Source organism: Capricornis sumatraensis, chromosome 12 (assembly GCF_032405125.1).
Source record: "Capricornis sumatraensis isolate serow.1 chromosome 12, serow.2, whole genome shotgun sequence".
Taxonomy (NCBI): Eukaryota; Metazoa; Chordata; class Mammalia; order Artiodactyla; family Bovidae; genus Capricornis; species Capricornis sumatraensis.
Window position 1 is genome coordinate 89,115,379 of NC_091080.1, and position 25,167 is coordinate 89,140,545.

Sequence of the window (25,167 nt, forward strand, 5' to 3'; positions counted from 1 at the left end):
TTCATCAGCAACATTACAGAGTGATTCTAGAATGTCCATTACGTTCCCTGTTGTTGCTGTAACAAATGACCACACGCTTATTGGCTTAACACAACACAAATGTAATCTTACGGTCACAAGTGGGAGATGGGTGTAACCAGGTCAAAATGAAGGTGTCGTCAGGTCTGAGCACCCTCTGTAGTCTCCATGGGAGATTCCATCTCTTTGCCTCCCCAGCATCAGAAAAGGCATTCTTTGGCTCAAGGCACTGTTTGCCATCTTCCAAACCAGCCAACTAGCATTTTCAAATCTCTAAGCCTGGTCTGCACTGCCTTTGTTATCTCTCATTGTCTCTTTCTGACTCTTCCCCCCCTCTTATAGAAATCTTCGTCAGCACGCTGGATTCACCTAAATAATCCAGTATAATTTCCCATCACAAAATTCTTCATCACGTCTGTAAAGTCCCTTTTGCCTCATAAATTGACATGTTCACTGGTTCAGAGACAATAACATAGACATCCTTGGGGGGGGTGATTATGCTCTGCACTACAAGTACTGTAAAAATTATACACTATCCTTCCAAATTCCAGTTGACACCATTTAACTTAACCATGCTCTTTAGAGTTCATTTTAAGGCACTGTCAGTTCAAAAGAAAACAAAGTACAACTATGATCCTTTTTAACGTTTCAAACTGTTCTTTCAAAAAGAAATTTCTTTAGATAGTTAAATGTCACAGAGGCATACGTAACATTACAAAGAGCACATACAATTTAAGGCAGCTATTCTGGGCTAGTTAAACTGTACTAATTACTACTAATTAACTGATTATAATATGAAAATTAGAATATTAATGCATATCACTTAACATAAACTGATTTTTAATAAAGAGTACATAATAGAACAGGCATGATTGACATTTTATCTTGAGAGTTCTTTTTACTCCCTGGAGTTTCTTTATTAATGTCATTTTGACTTGATGGTAGAGGATGGTAGGATTGGGAAAGGAACGGAGACTAGAACAGAATATGGCAAGTATAAAATATGGGTCATACACTTTTCTAGGTATTCATATTATGCAAGGGAGGGGCATCTCCAGGAGATAAGTAAAGAAAAATGCACAAATTAGAGATTAGTTTTCTGTGAGTTACTGTGTTTAAGATGTGAGTATTTTCAATTTTTTGAGGAACCTCCATACATTTCTTGTGCAGTGTCTTCATCAGTTTACATTCTTGCCAAAAGTGGGAAAAGGGTTTTCATTTCTCCACATCCTTGCCAACCAACACTTGTTATTTCTTGCCTTTTTGATAATAGCTCCCCTTCTGTAAGCTGTAAGGTGACATCTAATTGTGATTTTGATTTGCATTTCCCTGATGATTAGCAATGTTGAACTTTTTTTTTTCTTTTATGTACCTGTTGGCCATCTGTGTGTCTTCCTTAAAGAAGTGTGTATTCAAATCTTTTGCCCTTTGGAAAATTAGACTGTTTATTTTTTTGCTATTGAGTTGACTGAGCTCTTTATATATTTTGAATATAAACTTCTTCTCAGATATATGATTTTAAAATATTTTCCCTCACTTAGGAGGCTGCTTTTTGATTTTGTTGTTGATGAAAAATAATCCATACTATTCAAAGCAATAGATCTTGAAATAATGCATGAGTAAACCAAAATTAACATGCTAAAATATAAGTCCACATACAAATGTTAAGAGACAGGAGAATAAATAAAAATAGAGCTGAAACATTAAAAAAATTTAAGAAATAAAAATAAGAAATTTAAACATAAAACTATAAAATTAAGATAATATAATGTAAAATCTAAAGTAGAAATTTGAAACTAAAAATAGCTAAGCAAAGAAAATTCAGTCAAATTAAACAAAGAAAATATCAATATAAATATATAGTAATAAAAATAATAAAGTACAGATTAAAAATATATATGTAAAGCAATCACAAAAGTGACTAAAAATTTACATGAGTGTAAAATGAATAGAAATACAGGTAAATCAATATAACTTGGAAATATAGCTAGACAAGTTAAAATCCAAAATGAAATTACATATGACTATGAAATATATAACAACAATAGATCTGCGGATTTCTTGGTATAATGAATAAAACTGATTCTTAATATAGATGAGAAAGCATAAATAACTGCAGACAAATGAAAACAGAGTCCTTGTAGGTGAAATAACCCCAGAACATAAGGGGCAGGATGAGGTCATCAAAGGTAGAAAGTGAAGAATGAGGAAAAGAGTAGAAACCATTAACCTCTTGCACTTCAACTCACATCTGGCAGTTCAAACTCTGACCCCAGCCTCTCCTTTCCAGGTTCACCTGTAAACACAGCTGTAGCAAACCATTGAAAACACCTCACAGCATTCTCCATAGAGTGAATTCTTAAAGAGTATTGATTCATTGAATAAATTGAAAGTTTGAGTCTGGATTAGAACAAATTATCCCCCTACAATATCTATAGATGTAGATAATTCAAATCTGTACACAATCCTAACCCATACATCACCAACTTCAAAAAAAGTGGAATAGACTTTTAAAAAAGTATGTTTGTGTGTATATTCCCACCAAGAGGCTTATATTTGACAAAGAAAGGACAGAAAACAATATCTGAGGTTCAGACTTCTTTGATATCAATTCCCTCAGGAAATACCCCTGGAAAATGAGGAGAGAAAGAGTGTAAAGGACTGATTTCAATGAGCAAAACATTGCTAAAGCCATCCTTTCATTCATTTAAAGATTCTTCCTAATTACCTACCTTCTAGGTATGTGACAAGCATTGAACATACACAGCAAAGAACCCATCTTTCCCACAGAAGGCTTTCAGGAGACAGTTTTTGGCGTATAACAAGACAACAACACATATCAGAAAAGTGTACTACAACAACACATATCAGAAAAGTGTACTGCACCACACATGTGTACGTAGAGCAACTGTACTCAAGCTGATTGAAAGGTCTGCTTTGCCCTGATGATAAGATAACTGAGTCCGAAGCGTGAGACCGTTTGCAAAGCAGGTTTAGGGAGAGAAGGAGGATTGTCTCAAACAGAAGAAATACCTGTGGGAAAGGTTCTCACACTGTGACATTCATCAGAAACATCTGTAGGCTTGATACAGGATAGGCTGCTTGGCCCCACCCTCAGGGTTTTGAATCAGTGAGTCTGGGCTGTAATTCCGTAATGTGCATGTCTAATAAGTCCTTAGGTGGTACTGATGCTGCTGGCCCAAGGACTAGTTGGAGAACCACTGGCTTAGCATGTAGTATTGAGGTGACAGAGCATTTGTCAAGGGAGCATTTCAGCACGCTTAAAAGGTGAAAGAGAAGACAGCAAGATCAAGGTGTAGGTGAGAGGCAGGTTGAAACCACACACTGGAGCCTCTCTCAAATGTTTGCAAAGGGGCTGATTCACAGACAACGGAAAGCCCCCAGAGCTTTTAAGTGGGACAGAACGATTGACTTGATTTTGTTTTAGTTCAATCATTCTAGCTGCAGTTAGACTGTGGTCTTCTGAAAGAGTGAAGGTAGGTAGGAAATTCATGTAAAAGAAATGGGGTGACCCTGGCAGGGGCAACAGAGGCTAAGCATCACAGGGCCTGCAAACACCACTGAAAGAATGAGAGAGGTGTTGGTTTACAATACTTAAGAGAATAAAGTGTGCACACAAAATAGAAGACGGCTGACAGGCTGCTTGAAGTTAAAAGGAAACCAAAATCTAACAATCTAACAAAGCAGATTGAATGTTTTGAGGATATCTAGTAGAGGTATATGAGATAAATAGTAGCAATTAATTCTGAATATTATGTACAAAATATTTAGAAATTTTAGCACCCCTTATGTATAACAATTCTTTCTCAATAAATCATGATAGAAGTGACATATCTGAAAAGAAGTAGCGAAAAACACAATTAACAAGATTGGTGAAAGAGATCCCAAATTAGACAATATGTATGACTTTGAAGTACAAATGATTTTGAATGATAATAGACTATTTCCAATTACCAATATAGAATATAGAAGAAGTGTCAGTAAGTAAAAAGATAGACATATTATGCATGTATCACAAAATTAAGGATTCATATTTTAAAACATCCACAAAGCTTTATACTTTGGAAAACAAAATACTCACCTTTAAATAATTCTCAGGTTAAAAAAGGAAATAACAAAGTACAAAGGATTTAGTTCTGACTAACCTTGAAAATGGTTTTCCCTGGTGGCTCAGACAGTAAAGAATCTGTCTGCAATGCAGGAGACCTGGGTTCGCTCCCTGGGTTGGAAGACTCCCTTGGAGGAGAGCATGGCAACCCACTCCAGTATTCCTGCCTGGAGAATCCCCATGGACAGAGGTTCCTGGTGGGCTACAGTCCATGGGGTTGCCAAGAGTCAGACACGACTGAGCGCAATACAGCACAAGCTTGAAAACATTATACATCAAAATTAGGTCGCAGCTACAGCAGTAATTTGAAGGAAATTTGCAGTTTTAAAATATATTCATTCAGTTAGAAAGAGGGTTAAAAATTGCATGATGACTATTTTGTCCAGAGATGTAGAAAAACAGAAAAAGAGTAGGCACAAAAAATATTGAAGTAGGGGAATGATAAACATAAAATCTATCAATTAATTTAAGCAGAAGACAGAGTCTAGAGAAAATACTTTTTTTTAAAAAATGTGATTTTTTTTAAGTAAGATGAATCCAACGGATTAAACTTTTATGTGATCAGTCAAGGAGATATAAAAAACACACATGCACACCAACATTAGAAACTGAAGCAATATATGACCATAAATTTGATAGCATAAAAAACAAAATAATAATATAAATAGCCTTCAAACCTATATAAAATAAACATTTTTAAAACATATAATTTAGCATAAAAATTGTTAAAACTGACTGAAAATGAAATACAAACCTTAACCAACCATTTGTGAAATTAAAGCTGTAGAAGCTACAGTTTAACATTTACTCTCCTTTCCAACCACCTCCCACACAGAAAACACCAGGCCCAGACAGTTTTATAACCAAGTTCTATAAAATCTTAAAAGAACACGCAATCCTTAAATTATATAAACTGTTCCAGAGAACTGAAAAATAGAGTTTCCAGATTCATTTTATGAGGCTACGATAGCTCTGATAGCAAAACCAGGCAAGAGAAATTTTAGGCAAATCACAAAGCTTAGGCAAAAATGTTAAATATAATATCAGCACCCCCCAGCACTCTCACCAAAATGAAAAGAGTCAACAATACATCATCAATGAAGGAAATTCATCCTAGGATGACTGGAATGGTATCATTAACGTCAGAATAAAGATACATGAAATTCTTCACATCATATTCACAGATTAGAGGAAGAGGGTAATGTGATCATTTCAGTAGATGTTAAAACCTGGTTAAATCAACTAGCAATAAATGAAATCAAAACAATGTACCTGGAATCTGAAGATAGATGACATTTTCCTTTGTTTGATAGACAATAACTTTCAAAAAATCTATCCAGATAATATCTAGTGGTGAAATTTTAAAAACAGTGCCTGAAACAATGGAAGAGACAAGGGTTACCACTATGACTACTGATGCAGGACATTGTATTCAAGGCTGTAGACAGTAAAACAAAATATAAGTAAGTAAATGAGTATGTAAACAAACACGTGAAGGGAGAAAAATGAAATTCCTGTTACTCCTAAAAAGTGACCGTACAAGAGTCTGCACAAGAGAATATGAGATTATACAAACAACGACAGCATTCCTATAACTAAGAAACTTGCGGATATATAGATAAAATGAAAATATCAGATTCTGCTACATACCCAAGTTGTGAAAATCTTACAAATATATGTTATTTGTATTTCATTTTAATACATTTTTATTTTAACATTTGTGTTTTAATGTATTTGTATTTCAATGGATATAGTCTGTTAAAAATAGATTTGTATTAAAATATTTGTATTTTAATAAATATAAGAACTTGTCAAAGCACATTTTAATATTTTGTCTTTGTTATATTCTTATATGCTTTTCAACATATTTTAAACAGTTTATAATTTTAAAACTGTAATGGAGAATAAAAATACAATAAAATGCATATATTGTAAATATACAAAATTATTGACACTTTGCCATAAAGGCAGGGCTACGTTTGTGTACGCAGCATGCTACATAATTCCCTACCAGGAGTAGATACTTAATAAAATTTAGCTGCACTCATGACATCATACATAGGGGAAGCAACAGTACTCACACCTTCCTGAAAGAAGCTGGATATATCATTGCTACAATTTCTTAGCCACATTGCTATAGAGGCTTGATAGGGCAATATTAAAATATCTTGTAGTTCTCGAATGCCTGTGGCTAGCTAATTATGTGTAGTCAGGGTGGCATACCAACTCAATTAGAAATTAATTTCTGAAAATGTGCCCAACAGAGAAGCACAAGCAAAGCACGAGGTGCCTCTGACAACATCGTCACGTCTATTGAGGAGTTGGGACACTTGCTGTACCAGTGTGGCCCCTAACACAGGCCTCAGCACCCCCTTGAAGCTTGGAAACAGAGACTCACAGGTACCTTGCCAGACGTACAAGATCAGAGAAGGCATTTTACGAAGATCTCCCAGTGGTTTATCTATCACTTGAAATCCTCGGCTATAAAAAAGAATGTGATAAATCCAGGTGGTCCTCTGAGGAAAGAATAAGCATCTAATTAACACATCAAAATTTGTATTCATTTTCTATAAATATAAGTATAAAGAAAAATAGCATACTTTTTTTTTTTAAAGGCCACTTTCATAAAAGTCACCTGTCTGATTTAACTGGACATGGGCTTGAATGTTTGAATTAAAATGAGTTTTAATATTTTAAATTTCTTATCTTCTACCTAATTTCAATCAGGAGATGGTAAGTCAGTTATCAGATATCTTAGGATTTTCTCAGTAAATATTAATTCTCTTCCATGGTAGCACTTTTCAAATCTCACCCTCTTCCAGCAGGTAAGATTTCTTGCCAAAGAGAGTTGACTGTGACTATTTTTTTCACATCAACTTTCCATACAAAAATGTGATGCTGCAGCTTATTTTACACTTTGCTTTTCATTTTTGGGTGAAGCTTCAATTCTACACAATCTTTCTTCTGATCTCTATAATGAAAGTTCTGTTACAAACTGCAGAACACCAGAAATTTGTCTGCAAAAAGATGCATCCTAGTCAGAGAGCATAAAATGTTTCATCTTGAGTTTTGATGAAAAGCTTAGAAAACTGAAATTGATTCAGATGAAGCTATACTTTCCTGGTGAACCGCCCTAATTTCAAAGTTTCAATTTTATGGAGAGTGCATGAATTTGACAATCAGTAATTTCTAGGCATGTGGATTGAATGTTTAAAAGAATCGATACTATGTTTAGATAAAATAAGAAAATATGAAATAGGATCAAATGTATTTAAAGCTTGTAGTATTAATAATCCTAAACCAAAGACAAATAGGAGTTTGAGGATTAGCAGATACAAACTATTATACGTAAAATAGATAAACAACAATGTCCTACTTAGTAGAGGAACTATATTCAGTATCTTATAATAACCTATAATAAAAATATGAAAATAATATATATGTCTCTCTATATAACTGAGTCATTTTGCTGTATACTAGGCTTCCCAGGTGGTGCTAGTGGTAAAGAACCCACCTGCCATTGCAGTAGACATAAAAATGTGGGTTTGATCCCTGGGTCAGGAAGACCCCTTGGAAGAGGGCATGGCAACCCATCCCATTATTCTTGCCTGAAAAATCCCATGGACAGAGGGGCCTAGTTGGCTACAGTCCATAGAATCACAAGAGTCAGACACGACTAAAGCAATTTTACAAGCACGCAGAAACTAACACAACATTATAAATCAACTATACTCCAATAAAAAATGAAGCAAAAAAAAAATTAAAAAGACAAAGATACTCATGATCAGGAATTTGCTAATATAATTTATGATACTTGCGAAGGCTATTACTTAAGATCATAGTACTCTTTAGACATTTTATTTTATCTCAGCACGATTTAGCTCAAGAAATGCATACTAAATACTAAGATATTCAATATAATATATTCTATGAATAATTCAAAGATAGAAATATGGAGTCTGATTTATTTTGCCGAAATCTTGTTTCTTACATTTGTGAGTGTATTGTTGTTGCCCTTTATGATATCAGTACCGAGAGGACAACTTCTTAATTTTATTATCCCTTAGAAAGACAGCTGTGAAGTTAACACCAGCTTTAGCAGGAAAATAAGAGAAAAAGAAAATAAAGTTGTTTTAAAACTTCAGCCCTGTGCTTCCTATAAATAAATTATATAATTCGAATATGGTGATCCCTTAGTGAGTGACATTGATGAAGTCACGGGAATAAATAGAATGATCAACTATTTAAAAGACTACTTCACTTTTGGTTCAGCAACTAAAGGTAAGGAGCCTAGCGGTTGTCACTTTCGTACATACTACTTGAGCAATCCTAGGAAAAAACTGAACTCCAGTGACTTTACTTGGACTCATCAGAGACTGAGGATTCAGGTCAAATCACCACCTCAAAATCTGAAGATAGGGCAACACAGAGAATTACAGACTTGGTCAGTTTCCCGGCAGCAGGGACCAGGGGAGTGGTAAATGTCCTGGGATGCGATGGAAACTGAAGACTTACCGGAGGTCAGAGTGTAGGCCAGCAAGAGAATGAGGACGTTCTGGGTGCTGATGACTTAAGGGAGGGTTCAGCATTTTCATGGTGTTTACCTCCAGGACTCCTACGAGTTTCACATGGAGAAGAGTCCAGAAAATGATAAACATAACAGTAGCAACACAAAAATTTCAGAGTTTCTAGCAGTACCTTTCATTATGAAGCATGTGTGGAGAAAAGAAGGGGAGAGAAGTCATTTTGAAACAATCCCAGATGTTTACCCGACTTGAGGGAAGGAAATTAGCCAACAAACATCAAAGTTATGGTTTTTCCAGTAGTCTTGAACAGGTGTGAGAGTTGGACCTTAAAGAGATCTGAGCACCAATGAAATGATGCTTTTAAATTGGGTTGCTGGGGAAGACTCTTGAGAGTCTCTTGAACTGCAAGGAGATCCAGTCAGTCCATCCTAAAGGAGATCAGTCCTGGATATTCACTGAAAGGACTGATGTTGAAGCTGAAGCTCCAACACTTTGGCCACCTGATGCAAAGGGCTGACTCATTGGAAAAGACTCTGTCACCGGGGAAGATTGAAAGCAAATGGAGAAGGGGTCGGCAGAGAATGAGAAGGTTAGTTAGCACCCCGACTCTATGGACATGAATCTGAGCAAACTCTGGGAGATAGTGAAAGACAGGGGAGCTAGGCATGCTGCAGCCCACGGGGTCACAGAGAGTTGGACACAACTTAGCAACTGAACAAAAACAACAAAACACTTTTGTCTTTCTGCCTCAACTAAGCTGTTGGGGTGAAGGTGAGAATGAATAATGAAGTTCATAGCCAAACCACACAACAGCATCAAAACATCGACCTTTAAGAATAATATTACAGAGGGTTCCTCTTACCCCCTTTTACCTTACTATCATATCAACTGCTAATGGCCTATATCAAATGCAAAAAGACGAAAGAAAGTAAAAGGTATGCAGATCGAGAATGAAGAAATTAAACTTTTTTTGGGGGGGCACATGCCATGATTTTCTATATAGAAAATTCTAAGAAAATAGCAAATAAAAAACACCTGCAACTCATAAGTGATGACAGCAAGGTCAACAGTTACAACATCAATATACAAAAGTTAATTGATTTCTTGTATAGGAAAATGAAAAATTGTAATTCAATATTAAAAACACAAAGTATCAAAAAATCGTATACCTAGGTGTAAGTCTAATAAAATATTATTATATATATATGTATATATATATAAACTTTGATATAAAGAAAGATTTAAATTTATGGAAAGATGTTTCATTTTCTAGAATTGAAAGATTCAACATTAAGATATTAATTAGTTCCTAACTGGTTTACAAGTATATTACTATTACAAGTAAAATAGCTGTTCTGTAGATAAGAACAAACTGATTCTTGTGTTTATATTGAGAAGCAAAAGATCTAAAATCCCTAATACAATACTGAAGAACAAAGCTGGAGGTCTGATGCTCCCAATCCTAAGACATACTGTACAGAGACAAAAATTAAGGCAGATTAGCATTGGAAAAAGCATGCATACATATCTCACTGGAGTAGAATAGAGACCCCAGAAACAAGGTGGGTCTTCTTAAAATACGTAATCGACTGATCTTTGACAAGGGTGCGAAAAGAATGCCAGAAAAAAAAATGATCTCAATAAATGATGACTGAAAAATTGAGTCTAAAAAACAACAAAACACCTGCACATAGAACTTAGAAATTCACAGAATTTACCTCAAAAGGTATGACATACATGGATGCATATGATATAGGTATATGAAATACAGTATCAAAAAGCTTCTAGAAGAAACCATTGGAGAAAATCTACCTGACTTTGGGGTTGGTGTAAGTATTTAGATACAACAACAAAAGCATGATCCATAAAAGAAAAAAAAAATATATATATGTATACTTAATTAAAAATTTTTGCTCTGCAAAGACATTCTTGAAAGAATGAAATGTGAAGCCACAGGCTAGGCAACTATATTTTCAAACCTCATATTTGATAAAGGACTTGAATTGAAGATAGAGCAAAAAAATTAACTTAAAAATAGGCAATGGTTCTGAACAAACACATCAGTGCAAAAGATAAAGAGATAGCTAAATAAACATGTGCAAGATGCTCAACATCATTTTTCTTCAAGGAATTGCAAATTGAAACCATAATGAGGCATGACTAACTTCTATTAGAATAGCTAAAATTGAAAAAACTGACAATACCAAATTCTGGTGAGGATGGGGAGAAACAGGAATGCTCATTTACTGCTGGTGGGCATACAGACGAGCATAGACACTCTGGAAGGCAATATGGTAGCTTCTCATAATTAGACATAATTGTCTTATACAACACAGCAACGGGCTCCAAAGTAATTCCCAAACTGATCTGAGAACTTAGGTGCATGCAAAACCTATACATTAATACTTATAGTAGATTTAATAATTGCCCCAACTAGAAGCAACCACAGAGAAGGCAACGGCACCTCACTCCAGTACTCTTGCCTGGGAAATCCCATGGATGGAGGAGCCTGGAAGGCTGCAGTCCATGGGGTCGCTGAGGGTCAGACATGACTGAGCAACTTCATTTTCACTTTTCACTTTCATACATTGGAGAAGGAAATGGCAACCCACTCCAGTGTTCTTGCCTGGAGAATCCCAGGGACGGCGGAGCCTGGTGGGCTGCCATCTATGGGGTCACACAGAGTCGGACACGATGAGGTGACTTAGCAGCAGCAGCAGAAGCAACCAAGGTAGCCTTTAATAGGTGACAGGATAGGCCAGCTGTCATACATTGGAATACTAGCCAGTGATAAAAAGAAATGAGCCATCAAGCAATAAAAGACATTGAGGAAGTTTAAATGGATATTAAAATGAAAGAATCCAGTATGAAAAAGCTACATACTGTATGATTCCAAAACGATGTGGCTACAAAAAAGAAAAACAAATATTGTATATATAAATAAATATATTACATTTATATATAATAAATAATAAATTCATTACTGCTGAGCCACCCATCAGAAAAGTGGCTCAGCAGTAAAGAATCTGCCTGCAATGCAGGAGCTGCAGGAGTCATGGGTTTAATCCCTGGGTTGAGACAATCCTCTGGAGGAGGGCATGGCAACCCACTCCAGTATTCCTGTCTGGAGAACTCTATGGACAAAGGAGCTTGGCAGGCCACAGTCCATGGGGTCAAAGAGTTGGACAAGACTGAAGCTACTGAGCATGCACCACTGGAGCTACCGAGGGTGTGTGTGCGTGTGTGTGTGTGTGTGTGTGCATGAATTGAGAGTGGCCTAAAGAAATTATATCCTAGTAGTAGAGTCCATCTGATCATGATTTCTAACACCACATTTTAATAATATGTACCAAGATCACTTGGATGAATGAGATTAATTCTAGGACTAGGCAGAAAATACTGAAAATGAGTTTAGAGCATTACAGGGTTAAGAAATTAGGAAAATACTTAAAAAAAAAATCCTATTGATGAGATAAACCTTTTTTTTTTTTTTTTTTCCCATTGCAAACATTTTGTTTACATTGAGCCAGGCACACTGCTAGCTTCTTGCACTGATTTTCTCTTTTAATTTCTACAATCAGCAGTTTCCAGACCTGCAAATTAGACAGTTTACCTAGATCATTATAAGGTACATTACAGATTAGAAAGCAAAATTATAGTTCAAACAACTTATAAAGTTAGAAGTCAGACAAAGATCTGCATAACTCACAGTTTATCTATTTCCAGATAAACCCAGAGGCTCTTGTATTAGAAATGGCCCATTCAGAATTGTTAAGCTATGTCTGAGATAGCAGTAAAAACAAGGAAGTGAAATACACTTTTTAAAGGTAAAATGAAATTTTCCTGTGACTTTAAGTTAGACATTCATTATTATTTTGGGGACAGGTTCCACATTTGTGACCATTCATGATGGACTGCCTTTTAACAAAATTCATCATATGATAAATTATGCCACAACACTGAAGTAAAAGAGTAATAACTGTTATTTCATAATAAAGAAGTATCGCAGGCACTGTAAAAATCTGATGCACTCATCCTGAGAAGCTATTGTACTCAAGACTATAAAAGGTTTAACACTAAAGGCTGCAGTAACAACGGCTAGCACAGCCAAGATCTCAGTAATGTAAGAAATACATCCACCGATGCTTTCTCACAGAATAACAAACAAGTTTATTCAAAACTGGGTACTTACTCATGCAAATTAATGATAATTACAAAATAAATCATAACAGCATCCAGAAAATCTATACTCTTCTTAATATATTTAGTACATTATCCATATTTGATGGATAATGATTTTTCCAACTATCAGAAAATATGTACCGCTTGACTTTAATGTTTGATACATGGTGGCATTTATTTATTTCCAAATTTCTTGAAGATGGTGAAAATGGAATGGTGAAAATAACCATGAGACTGTCTTCTGCACAATTGGCGTATCAATAGGGACAGCTGTTCTTCTCTGGATTTATGCCACCTATACAATTTTAATTGCATTCAAAAATAGTTTCAAGCGTTGCTGCTAGAAGCAAAACCAAACTCACAGATCAGTTTTATGCAGATTCACTTGAACATTGCAGACTTTGCTTGTCAACAGCCATCCTCCATGTTTGACTTTACAAAATGTCTTCTTGATGATCACAGTAGTGAAAGCATCTATCAGTATTTAATTATTTGAACTTGAAACATGATTTAGCTGCATTCACCTGGATTTCATTTGCAAAAACATAGTGATATCGAGTGGCACTAGTGTAAAGAACTCGCCTGCCAATGCAGGAGATGTTAGAGATGTGAGATTGATCCCTGGGTTGGGAAGATCCCATGGAGAGGGGCATGGCAACCCACTAGAGTATCCTTGCCTGGAGAATCCCACGGACAGAGGAGCCTGGTGGGCTACAGTCCATGGGGTTGCAAAGAGTCAGACAGGACTGAAGTGACTTAACAACCCCACACAGATTAATTAAGATGAAACTCATTAATCATGATTTCAAAAGAGTTTGGTGGTACTTCTGTCCACACTTTGGGTCAGTGATATAACTTAATAGGGGGCTACCAATGTCTTTTTTCTTTTATTTTAGAATATGAAATTACTGAGCTTTTTAATGCAGTGATATGTCATATGATATTTATTTTCTTCTGCTTCTGTAGTACATTAAATGAAAAACAAACAAACAAAAAAAAACACAAAAAAACCATGCTGGGGACAAGAGTCATATGGACCTAATTTTGGTCATTCGAATCTTCTATCATCACCATTACTCTTCCAAATAATTGTTGCGATGGTTTATTTCCTCCATGTAGACAAGCCTCGTCTTCAGACTGTTATTTTTTATCCAATCACTTTCTTTTCCATAGACTTCGAGTTAGGGTTTTGCGTGAATGTGCTCCGTTATTAAGAGGGAATTGTCTCTGGGCACCCGGCCACGATGCTTGGAATGTCTGCAGATGGCCACACCGATTTTAACTGCTCTGCCACACAATGTACATTGTTTTAGTGACAGGCTGTCATTGGGTGAAAATACCCTTAAACCCTTTGGCCTTTCTTATCTTTTGTTTCTCATTATTTTAAATCTCCATCACACTCACAGGAGTTTCCTATAGTTCTAAAAAATGAGAAGCAACACACACACACACACACACACACACACACACAAACCTTATAGACTCACATTTCTAAGTAAGGGTCTCCTTCTGAGGAATGCTATCTTTTTGTTAAGTGTACTTTCCTGCTTCTAAAAAAGTTTTGAAATTTGATAAGAGTGAAAAAAGAACTGCTATGTTTACCTTAAAACAAATAGTCGGTGAGCTGTAACGTTGCTCATGTTGGTCTACAAAGACTAGGTCTAACAACTGGAGGTGGAACATAAACTTACATCCTTATAAATCTTTATCTTCTGTTTAAAGAGCAAGCAGAGAAATGAAACTCTTTTTGAAAAGAGTTTAATTCCAGAAAAAAAATGCTTTGTTTTTTTTCCCCAATTGATGCCTGTGTGTTCTTTACTTTGTGTCTGTGTTGTGTTCATTAATCTACTTATACAAACACTTAGATAGCTATTCTTTGTTACAATTCTTTTTTTGTTAAATATTCAGGTCCAATTACGAAAAGTAAAACTCTCGGAAAGAAAGCATCTATGTATTAAGGTTACAAGTAATCTTAAGTTATAAAACCAGCACCAGCCTCACCAATGTTCTGGCCTAGAACTGATTTTCAACTCCTCAGTTTTTTTTGCTTATATCTCTGTTTTATGAAACTACTAGACTGTGAGAAATCTTGAAGGAAGTAACTGTGCGTTATTCACTAGCATAATCCCCACGTGGTCCAGAACACATTCTTAGCCATGAGGAAAATGCAGGCATTCAAGGTTTTAAAAAATAAAGTTAGCAAAGTGATTTTTAAAAGTCCATGTTAATTCAGCTCTGGAACCAAGTGGTGGAAAAAAAAAAGTGAACTTTTTAGTGTTTCATATAAAATATTAAAGTACTCAGATAAAATTGTTAGCATTCCAGACAGAGAGTTAGATAATATCAGAACATAGTAAAGTCAAATTGAAGACTGGAACACAATGCTTCTAGCCACAACACATTTTAAAAATCATTTATAATACATTTATTCTAATAGAAGATGCTTCCTCCTTTCATGTTTGAGTAGATGTTAAGGGAAAAACAAGTTAATATTTAAAAGAAGTATTTGAAGAAATCAGGCCATCAAAAACATTAAGCTATCAAAGTTTCAGGTTTCTGCAAATCAAGAGAAAGTAACATCCTATAAATCAAAAAACTAATTATAAAAAGAAAATTGCAAAATATAGCAGGAGATCTACTCATGATTAATTTGGAATTTCTTCTTTGATTCAGATAAAAGTTTCCTTTGTAGTTCAGATTAATCATCGTAAGATTAATGGCACACTTAGATAATACTTTTTTCAAACTCGTTCCTTTGGATATTAAGACCATTAAGGTGACCAGTAAATTGCTGAAAACTGATTACAGTCGCAGAAACACCTCATAACTGCAAACCTGAAGCGCCCCTTCTCTTCTCTCCCAGGTCTGTTTTCCTGTGGTTCTTCCTCTCCGCACTTCCTTGGTGGTCTCATCAGAGTCTCGGGTGCTACCCACATCTGGCAACTCCAGCTCCAGTCCAAAAGTCATGTCCTTAAAATGGCATTGCGTTTTCTTCTTCGCCTGACTCCTAAAACATCTTTCGTTTTTTACCATCAAGCAGACGATCAGCCCTCTTATTTTTTATGCCTTTTTCATTCGCTAAGCAGCATAAAACAGTCGGTCTATCATTCTTTCACTGGTATTCACAGCCCCCTCCTTCCACTGCCCCTGCTGGGGTCTTTTCCATTTCTTTTACATTCTTTTCCTACTTACCTTCAATCTTTCCAAAGACCACTCTCTAACTTCAGCTGGAAAGACTGAACCAAACGAAATGGAGTCAGTCCTTCCTTTCCACTTGAACCTTGAATGACTTTCCATTGTTTGTAAATTAGTCTCTTTGCAGTAACATAAGAGAGGCCCCACTGTGTGGTTTCAGGCTGCCTCTCTCCTACTTCTTGATCTTGCTGCCTTCTCTCTCTCGTTTAAGAATGCTGAATTGCTTAATTGACAAATTCTCTTTCATCTCACTGTTATACTGTAAAACCAGTAGCTCTCAGAGTAGGTCTACGGGCCAGCTGCCTCAGTGCTATCTTATAGTTTCCAAATTAATTTCTGCTCCAATTCCTTGGACAGAAAGGAGATCAAACCAGTCAATCCTAAAATTGGCCCTGAATATTGATTGGGAGGACTGATGCTGAAGCTGAAGCTCCAATACTTTGGCCACCTGATGTGAAGAACGGACTCATTGGAAAAGACCGTGATTCTGGGAAAGATTGAAGGCAGGAGAAGGGGATGACAGAGGATGAGATGGTTGGTTGGCATCACTGGCTCAAGGGACAAGAGTTTGAAAAAATTCTGGGAGATAGTGAAGGACAGATAAGCCTGGCCGTGCTGCAGTCCATAAGATCGCAAAGAATTGGATATGAGTGAGCAACTGAAGTCGGGCACGACTGAGCGACTTCACTTTCACTTTTCACTCTCATGCATGGGAAAAGGAAATGGCAGCCCACTCCAGTGTTCTTGCCTGGAGAATCCCAGGGATAGAAGAGCCTGGTAGGCTGCCAGCTCTGGGGTTGCACAGAGTCAGACACAACTGAAGCGACTTCACTTTCACTTTTCACTTTCATACACTGGAGAAGGAAATGGCAACCCACTCCAGTGTTCTTGCTTGGAGAATCCCAGGGACGGGGGCGCCTGGTGGACTGCCGTCTATGGGGTCACCCAGAGTCGGACATGACTGAAGTGACTTAGCAGCAGCAGCAGCAGCAGAGCAACTGAACAACAGCAAATTCCTAATCAAATTGTTGTCTCCTCTTTTGGAGATCAGTGATCCTATTTTGAGACAAGGTTCCTGGGCCACGATTTGCTTTTCAGGTACCCAGAATAACCCTTGGGCTAAGAACCATCCTGGCATTTCACGAGAAAGCTGCATAAAGAAAGTGAGACTACTCAAAAAATGTAACCAGATTTCACCAGCATTATATTTAATAATGCAGCTCTAATTTGAACTATTCAAGCAGGCAGCATTATTTCCATAAGAAACTATAGTGCAAGGTGTGTAGGTGGAATCTTTCACTTTTAATTTCACTGGAGATAGCCCCAAAGAAAAGTTGCAGACTGTAGATGGGAAATAGAAACATTTTAAAAAATTGGATTAAAATTCATCAGTTAATTCCATCTAACATAGCACACTATGTTAGAAATAGCTTACTCTGAGTGACTCATGGTGTAACCATAAAAACATATATGGTGTGGAAAGATTTCTATCTGGAGAAGTAAAAATGATACAATTATTCATTTTCACCATGTTTAAGATGGCAGGCATTGCAAAAAAAAAAACAAAGAAAAATTATATTGATCATTAATTCATTCTAGTATGAGTTGATTCATAACTCCCTGAAAGTGAAAGTCACTCAGTCTTGTCCAACTCTTTGCGACTCCATGGACTATAGAGTCCAGGAATTCTCCAGGCCAGAATACTGGAGTAGGTAGCTATTCCTTTCTCCAGGGGATCTTCCCAACACAGGGATCGAACTCAGGTCTCCTGCATTGCAGGTGGATTCTTTACCAACTGAGCTATCAGGGAAGCAAAAGGCCACCACAAAAATATATTGAAGTCCGAACCCCCAGTGCTTCGTAATTACCTTATTTGGGATCTAGGTCTTTACAGATGCAATGAGTTAGGAGGGAGTGAAGTCGCTCAGTCGTGTCCGACTCTTTGTAATCCCATGGACTGTAGTCTACCAAGCTTCTGTGTCCATGGGATTTTCCAGGCAGGAGTACTGGAGTGGGTTGCCATTTCCTTCAAATGAGGTCAAAGAAGAGGCAGGCTTCCCAGGAGGTGCTAGTAGTAAGGAACCTGCCTGCGAAAGCAGGAGACAAAAATGACTCAGGTTTGATCCTTGGGTTGGAAAGATCTCCTGGAGGAGGGCATGGCAACTCAATCCAGTATTCTTGCCTGGAGAATTCCAAAGACAGAGGAGCCTGGTGGGCTACAGTCCTTGGGGTCACAAAGAGTCGAATGTGAATACGAGACTAAGGCTAACTACGCATACCTGCTCAGTTGCTTCAGTCACATCTGACTCTTTACGACTCTATGGACTGTAAGCCACCAGGCTCTTCTGTCCATGGGATTCCCCAGGCAAGAACACCAGAGTGGGTTGCCATACCCTCCTCCAGGGGATCTTCCTGATTCAGGGATCTAAATTGCCTCTCTTATGTCTCCTCTGTTGGCAGGTGGGTTCTTTACCACTAGCGCCACGGGGGAAGCCACAACACTAATAGTCACTGTAATACAAATATCATGCACCTAAATGTCTGTGAGGTGCATAACTATAGTATGCATTCGAAAAGCTTTACAGCTTTTAATAAAAAAGACAAATATTTTAATAAGAAAATAGATATCAACAAATCTTAAAAGGTAAATTTCTGTGGCTTATTTTAAAATGTATGTGACAGAGCATAGTATAGAAACCAAGAACATAGTTTTTAGAACAGACTGGGTGAATCTGCCCACAGATCCCAGCTAACAGAGGATCCATCATCTTACTATGAGTCCAACACAAGCTTTCAAGGATTGCCAGAGTGTGGGAACAGAGGTGCCAAGAATCACACATCAGCTCTGAAATGCTTCCAGCTCGAAGTGCTGTGTTCTCATGTCGCTCAAGTACAATCGCCTCCTAGAGGGTGCAGAAGTCTATTCCTCCAAGCTCTAAAAGGAAAGAAGAACCCAAATACTGATGAGTTCAGTAATCTTCGTCTCAACAAGAAGATACAATTATCCTACGTACTTGACAAGAATTGAATGCAGGCACCTCCAATATATATTACTCTGTCTGTGTGTGTGTGTGTGTGTGTGTGTGTACTAGTGCTTAGTCACTCAGTCATGTGTGACTCTTTGTGACCCCATGGACTGCAGCCCACCAGTCTTCTCTGCCCATGGGATTCTCCAGGCAAGAATACTGGAGTGGGTTGCCATTTCCTTCTCCAGCAGATTTTTCTGACCTTGGGACTGAAACTGCATCTCCTGCATTGAAGACAGATTCTTTACCTGCTGAGTGATGGGGGATGACCAGTACTATAATTATTTAATATATCCCAGGAGATATTATGGAATATATGTAGTATTATAGGGGTTCAGTCAACTCAGTTCAGTTATTCATTAATATCTGACTCTTCGCAACCCCATGGACTGCAGCATGCCAGGCCTCCCTGTCCGTCACCAATACCCAGAGTGTGCTCAAACTCATGTCCATCAAGTCGGTGATGCCATCCAACCATTTTATCCTCTGTTGCCCCCTTCTCCTCCAGACTTCAATCTTTCCCAGCACCAGGGTCTTTTCCAGTGAGTCAGTTCTTCACATCAGGTGGCCAAAGTATTGGAATTTCAGCTTCAACATCAGTCCTTCCAATGAGTATTGAGGACTGATTTCCTTTAGAATTCAATGCTTTGATCTCCTTGCAGTCCAACAGACTCTCAAGAGTCTTCTCCAACACCACAGTTCAAAAGCATCAGTTCTTCACTGCTGATCTTTCTCTATGGTCCAACTCTCACACCCATACATGACCACTGGAAAAACCACAGCCTTGACTAGACAGAACTTTGTTGGCAAAGTAGTCTCTGCTTTTTAATTTGCTATCTAGGTTGGTCCTAGCTTCTCTTCCAAGGAGCAAGTGTCTAAATTTCATGGCTGCAGTCACCATCTGCAGTGATTTCCAACCCCAAGAACATAAAGTCTCTCACTGTTTCCATTGTCTCCTCACCTATTTGCCATGAAGTGATGGGACAAGATGCCATGATCTTAGTTTTCTCAATGTTGAGCTTTAAGCCAGATCTTTCACTCTCCTTTTCACTTTCATCAAGAGGCTCTTTAGTTTTTCTTTGCTTTCTGCCATAAGGGTGGTGTCTCATCTGCATATCTGAGGTTATTGATATTTCTTCCTGCAGTCTGACCGGCTTGTGCTTCATCCAGCCCAGCATTATGGGGGTATACACACAAATACAAATACACACACACATACCCTACCCAACCCAAAGAGTAACGCAGTTTTATTGAAAAGAGTTCAAAGACCGAGAGTATAATTCTAGCTCTCATTTCCAGAATGTCTTAGGAGAAAAAGCTTAACCTCTCAGTATCTCAGTCCTCTCCAGGTATTGAATAAGGAAAGCAAAGAAGAAGCAAATATATCTAATATTCAGAATCTTTATTTGAATTCTGTGTTTAAACTTATTTCCTGAATGACTCTTGGTGACTTACCTAAACATTCTGAACCCCAGTTTGTTTAATTATAAAATGGAGATATAGCACATGCATGAATGGTTGCTGTAAGTATCAAATAAAGTGCACTCTGTTTCACAAGGTGTTTTGAGTTTGCAAGTTATTATCAAGTATTAGGAATAATGCTTACTTCACATTATCTGAGGCTGAAGTAAGGTAACAGGTGATATTACAAGGGCAGCCCTTGGTGTATAGTATCCCTCAATCCTCAGCGATCGGATGTCCTAATCACACCTTCACAATGCACTCTGTAATAGGTTGCTTCATATAAGACGATTACCATCAGATTGATTCAGATTGCAATGTCTAACAGCTTGTGCGGATAAGGGCAATACATCTATGGCAAACAGGAAAAAACAATAAATACATTTCACAAACATAGATTCTACCCACTTAATTTCTAATCAGTGAGAAGGACCATTAATATATGAGATGTGACAATCACATTAAGAACATTAATTTACTGGCATAGCCCATGCTTGACAAGAAGCAGAAAATAAAGTAAATATGAAGACTGCAATAGCAATCATCTCAACTCCTTTCACACTATGGCTACCACTTAGAGTTCTTGCTGTATGATCTTTGAGATATTTATGCTTCAGTGCATAATAGCTTTTAAAGTGTGATCATAATGTTTATGCTGTTTTTGTTAGATAACTTTTGAAAGGGCTTCCCTGATGGCTCAGTGGAAAAGAAGCTGCCTGTAATGTAGGAAACACAGGAGACACAAGTTTGATCCCTGAGTTGGGAAGATCCCTTGGAGGAGAAAATGGGAATCCACTTCAGTATTCTTGCCTGGAAAATTGCTTGGACAGAGGAACCTGGTGGGCTATAGTCCACAGAATCGCAAGAGTTGGACATGACTGAGTGAGTAAGCCACCACAAAAACTGAAGGCTAATGTCTCAGAAATCTCAACATCAGATCAGACAGAAGAAGGAAAATTAAAGTAAAATCATAATGGACTAAAGAAATGAAGCAGAAAACTGAGGATTCCAAATATCTTCCTTGATCATGCTATTGAAAAGAAATCGAGAGCTTGCATTTTGAAAACAAGATTTAGTAAAACGATTATTTTCAGAGGCATCATTACACACATAAGTGAGATTCAAATATCTCAACCCTCCATGCATTATTTTGCATCATTGAAAGGAATTCTGAGATGGATGTCATCTGCCATAATGAATGAGCAACAGTTCTGATTATCAGAGCAGAGCAGGTAAGGGAAAGTGTTTCAAAAACAGCCCCAGTTACTTGTGATGATAAGAGATATCTAAAGAAAATCATAGAGACAAGATGATGATCTCATCCAGGAGGATGCTTTATAAGAGTTTTATGTGCCGGGGCCCAGCGTGAGGAACTCCACCCATGGCAAAGGTCATGAGGAAGGAGGCTTGGCATACGCAAAGGCGTGATCAAGCCTCAGGAAACCCCCTGTTCCCGAGCATCTAACCCCAAAACCAGAGTCTGTTTTATGCTCTCACCTACACCTCTGACTTTACAGGGGGGCTCTCCCCCATAACCATTTCTCTCGAAGAAGGAGTAAACGTGCAGCTCCAAGGCAATAAAAATTCCTGGGTGTGACAAGAGTGTTTCAGCTTACGGACTCCTCTGAAGGTTATCTAGCCCACCTGTATAGGTTTGTCCAGCCACATGTGATTGTTTACAGCCTCCCAACCTGAGAGGCACGAGATGTTTTAGACTTACTAAAGGCAAAATCTTTTGGGGAGTTGGTAATTATTAGTATAGTGTGTTGGTTAGGAATTATATTGGTGAAGGGTTTTTCATTTGTTGTGTCAATAATTGCTGCTAATTCCCTGCTCTGGGTGGGACAAGGATGTCTCAGGTCAAACCTCTCTGCTGACAGACTAGCTTGTGTGACAGGATTATCCATACTCCTGCCACATGATTGTTTACTACCTCTTAACCATAAACAGCACAGAGTTTTGGAGTATTTTGAGAGTCTTAATTAGCATAGGGCTTTTTCTTCTTGTTGAGTCAATGATTGCCGCCAGGCCTCCATATCCTTAGGCACCTGGGAATTATTAATCAATGTATTTGGAATATAGCAAAAGGAAATATAGTAGTTTTTGATGTTAGCAATACTAGACTTTTTGAGTTAATGGATTTTCTCTTTTGTAATAGATCACTGTTCTTTGTTATAGATCACTGTGTCCTTGCTATGTAAAAATATAACTTTATCATATCTTAAGACTAAATAGATCTTAAGGGGAGCATTGGTGAAAGGATTTTCATTTGTTGGGCTGATGTTTGCTGCTAAATCTCCATGTTCCCTACCCTTATAATGAATACAACTAGCATATAGGAAGAAATAAGTATTAACCTTTAAGCATATAGAAGAAATAAGTATTAACCTTTAAGACTAATCATGTTAACCTTGGGTTAAATAAATTCCTTTCTTGATTGTAACTCACTACACCCTCACCCCATAGGAATGTAACTTTATTTGGAGGGTGGTGCCTGATTTAAGAAAAAACACCCTTGGAGGAAATAAGTTTTTTGGTTATCAGAAAGAAAGGATCATAAAATGTCAGCAGGTCTCACTCATGGCCAGAAGATGATGTACCTTTTTTATACATTTATGTGAAGTACCTGATTTTGATAAAGGTCAGGACTGCTGACGCCCACGTGACTCTGTATTCATCCCTATGTGTAACAAAAGGTATATAAGCAAACCCAAAAATAAAGAAATAGGATCAGTTTCCGGAGAGACTGATTCCCCCATGTCGCTTCTTTCTTGCTCCCGTTTTTCTGGCTGAATTCCCATCTGGAGCATGGATGCTATTCCACGTAATCCAAGTTATTCAGCCTCTTTTTCTCCACTAATCTTCCTACTATACTATCCATTTCTAATCTGTCTATATCTGTGATTAAATATGTATTTTTCCAAAGACGCTGACTCCGTCCCCACCTTCGAATCACCCTGGATCCACCGGGGCTGGACCCCGGCATTTGTGTATAACAGACGTCTACATTTAGACTTAGAGAAGAGACTGCAAGGTAGAAAGTGTGTTCCCTGACAGTTCTACAAGTCACCCAGAAATGGACATGCTGACTATAAATGTTAACAGTAAACAGGGAATACCATCCTAGGAAGAAACAAGCTTTAGGATATAGGAGTTAAGCAAGCCCTCTGAAAAGAATCCTGCTTTTTCTTTACCTTCTGGACATCACTCAATACTGCTTTCTTTTCAAATGTCTGGCAATACTTGTTGATGCTCAGAAGGGCTGCAGGAATACCTCTGAATGTGCAAGGGTCAGGCTGGTATGATGGTTTAGTCACTAAGCTGTGTCCAACTCTTGTGACCCCATGGACTGTAGCCCACCAGGCTCCCCTGTCCATGGGATTTCCCAGGCAAACACTGGAGTGGGTAACCATTTCCTTCTCCAGGGGATCTTCCTGACCCAGGGGTTGAACCTGGGTCTCCTGCATTGCAGGTAGATTCTTTATCTGCTGGGCCACCAGGGAAGCCCTCAGCAACTATTATTCTACTAACACTGAAATACAGACCGGAAGCAATGAGCACACTGAGGATTTTTCTAAGCCCTCAGTTACCTCTTGGTCTCATATTGACTGGGTTTTTGCCATTTCTTTCAAAGTATGCGAACGTCTTGCAAGACCAGAGGAAAAGCTCATTGAAAGGAACTCTTCACTCCCCCTGGGCACCACATGACTGAAACTACAAGTCTTAATAATGAATCACACTCTCTTCACTGCAATTCAAAGACCCAGCATGCATGCAAGTCAGAATGACTTTGGGCGAATGAACTACATTAATCACTATTGACTTGTAAGAATACCAAGAATCATCTGACCCCAGGAGGGTTGTCAGAATTATAGTTGGTGACAAATTTGAGGGTAACTTTGTTTATAGAAACCATGCAAAATGTTTGGGCTGTTTGAGGGAGTTTCTATATAGGTCAGTTAGTGTGTAAAGAGACAGAATGTTAGGATAAGCTATTCCAAATGCATACATGTGAATATCTGCATGTTCAGTAAGAATGATACAATGAAATACATAAGTGATGGTGTAGTTTTTCACAACAAATCTGAAGCCTATTAAGTATTTAAGAGACTTGATGAAAAAATATTTAGTGAGTCAGACACTATAAAAAGTTATATGAAAAGACAAAAAAAATGTACAAGCCAAGCGCTGTAAATATCTTCCAAATAGAAAAAGAAAAGAATGCACCAGTCATCAGAATATTTTTATGAAGATTCAATTTTTAAAGGTAAAAGAGGAATTGCAACAGTTGCTTATGTTAATAAGAGGGAACTCTTTCTCAGTCATAAGCAACTATACCCCAAAGATAATATTATCTTCATGAATAAGTCAATCAAAAGATTATCAATAACTAATGGTCAGTTTCACTGTCAGTTGTAACTATTCAAAGTTGATGCAGATATTTGAGAGCCAAATACAGTTGCTTTGTGTGTTGCCTGAAGAATATACGTGTGTGTGTGTGTGTTCAGTTGCTTCAGTCGTGTCCAACTCTGCGACACTATGGATTATAGCCTGCCAGGCCCTCTGTCCATGGGATTTCCCAGGCAAGAGTACTGGAGTGGGTTGCATTTCCTCCTCCAGGGGATCGTCC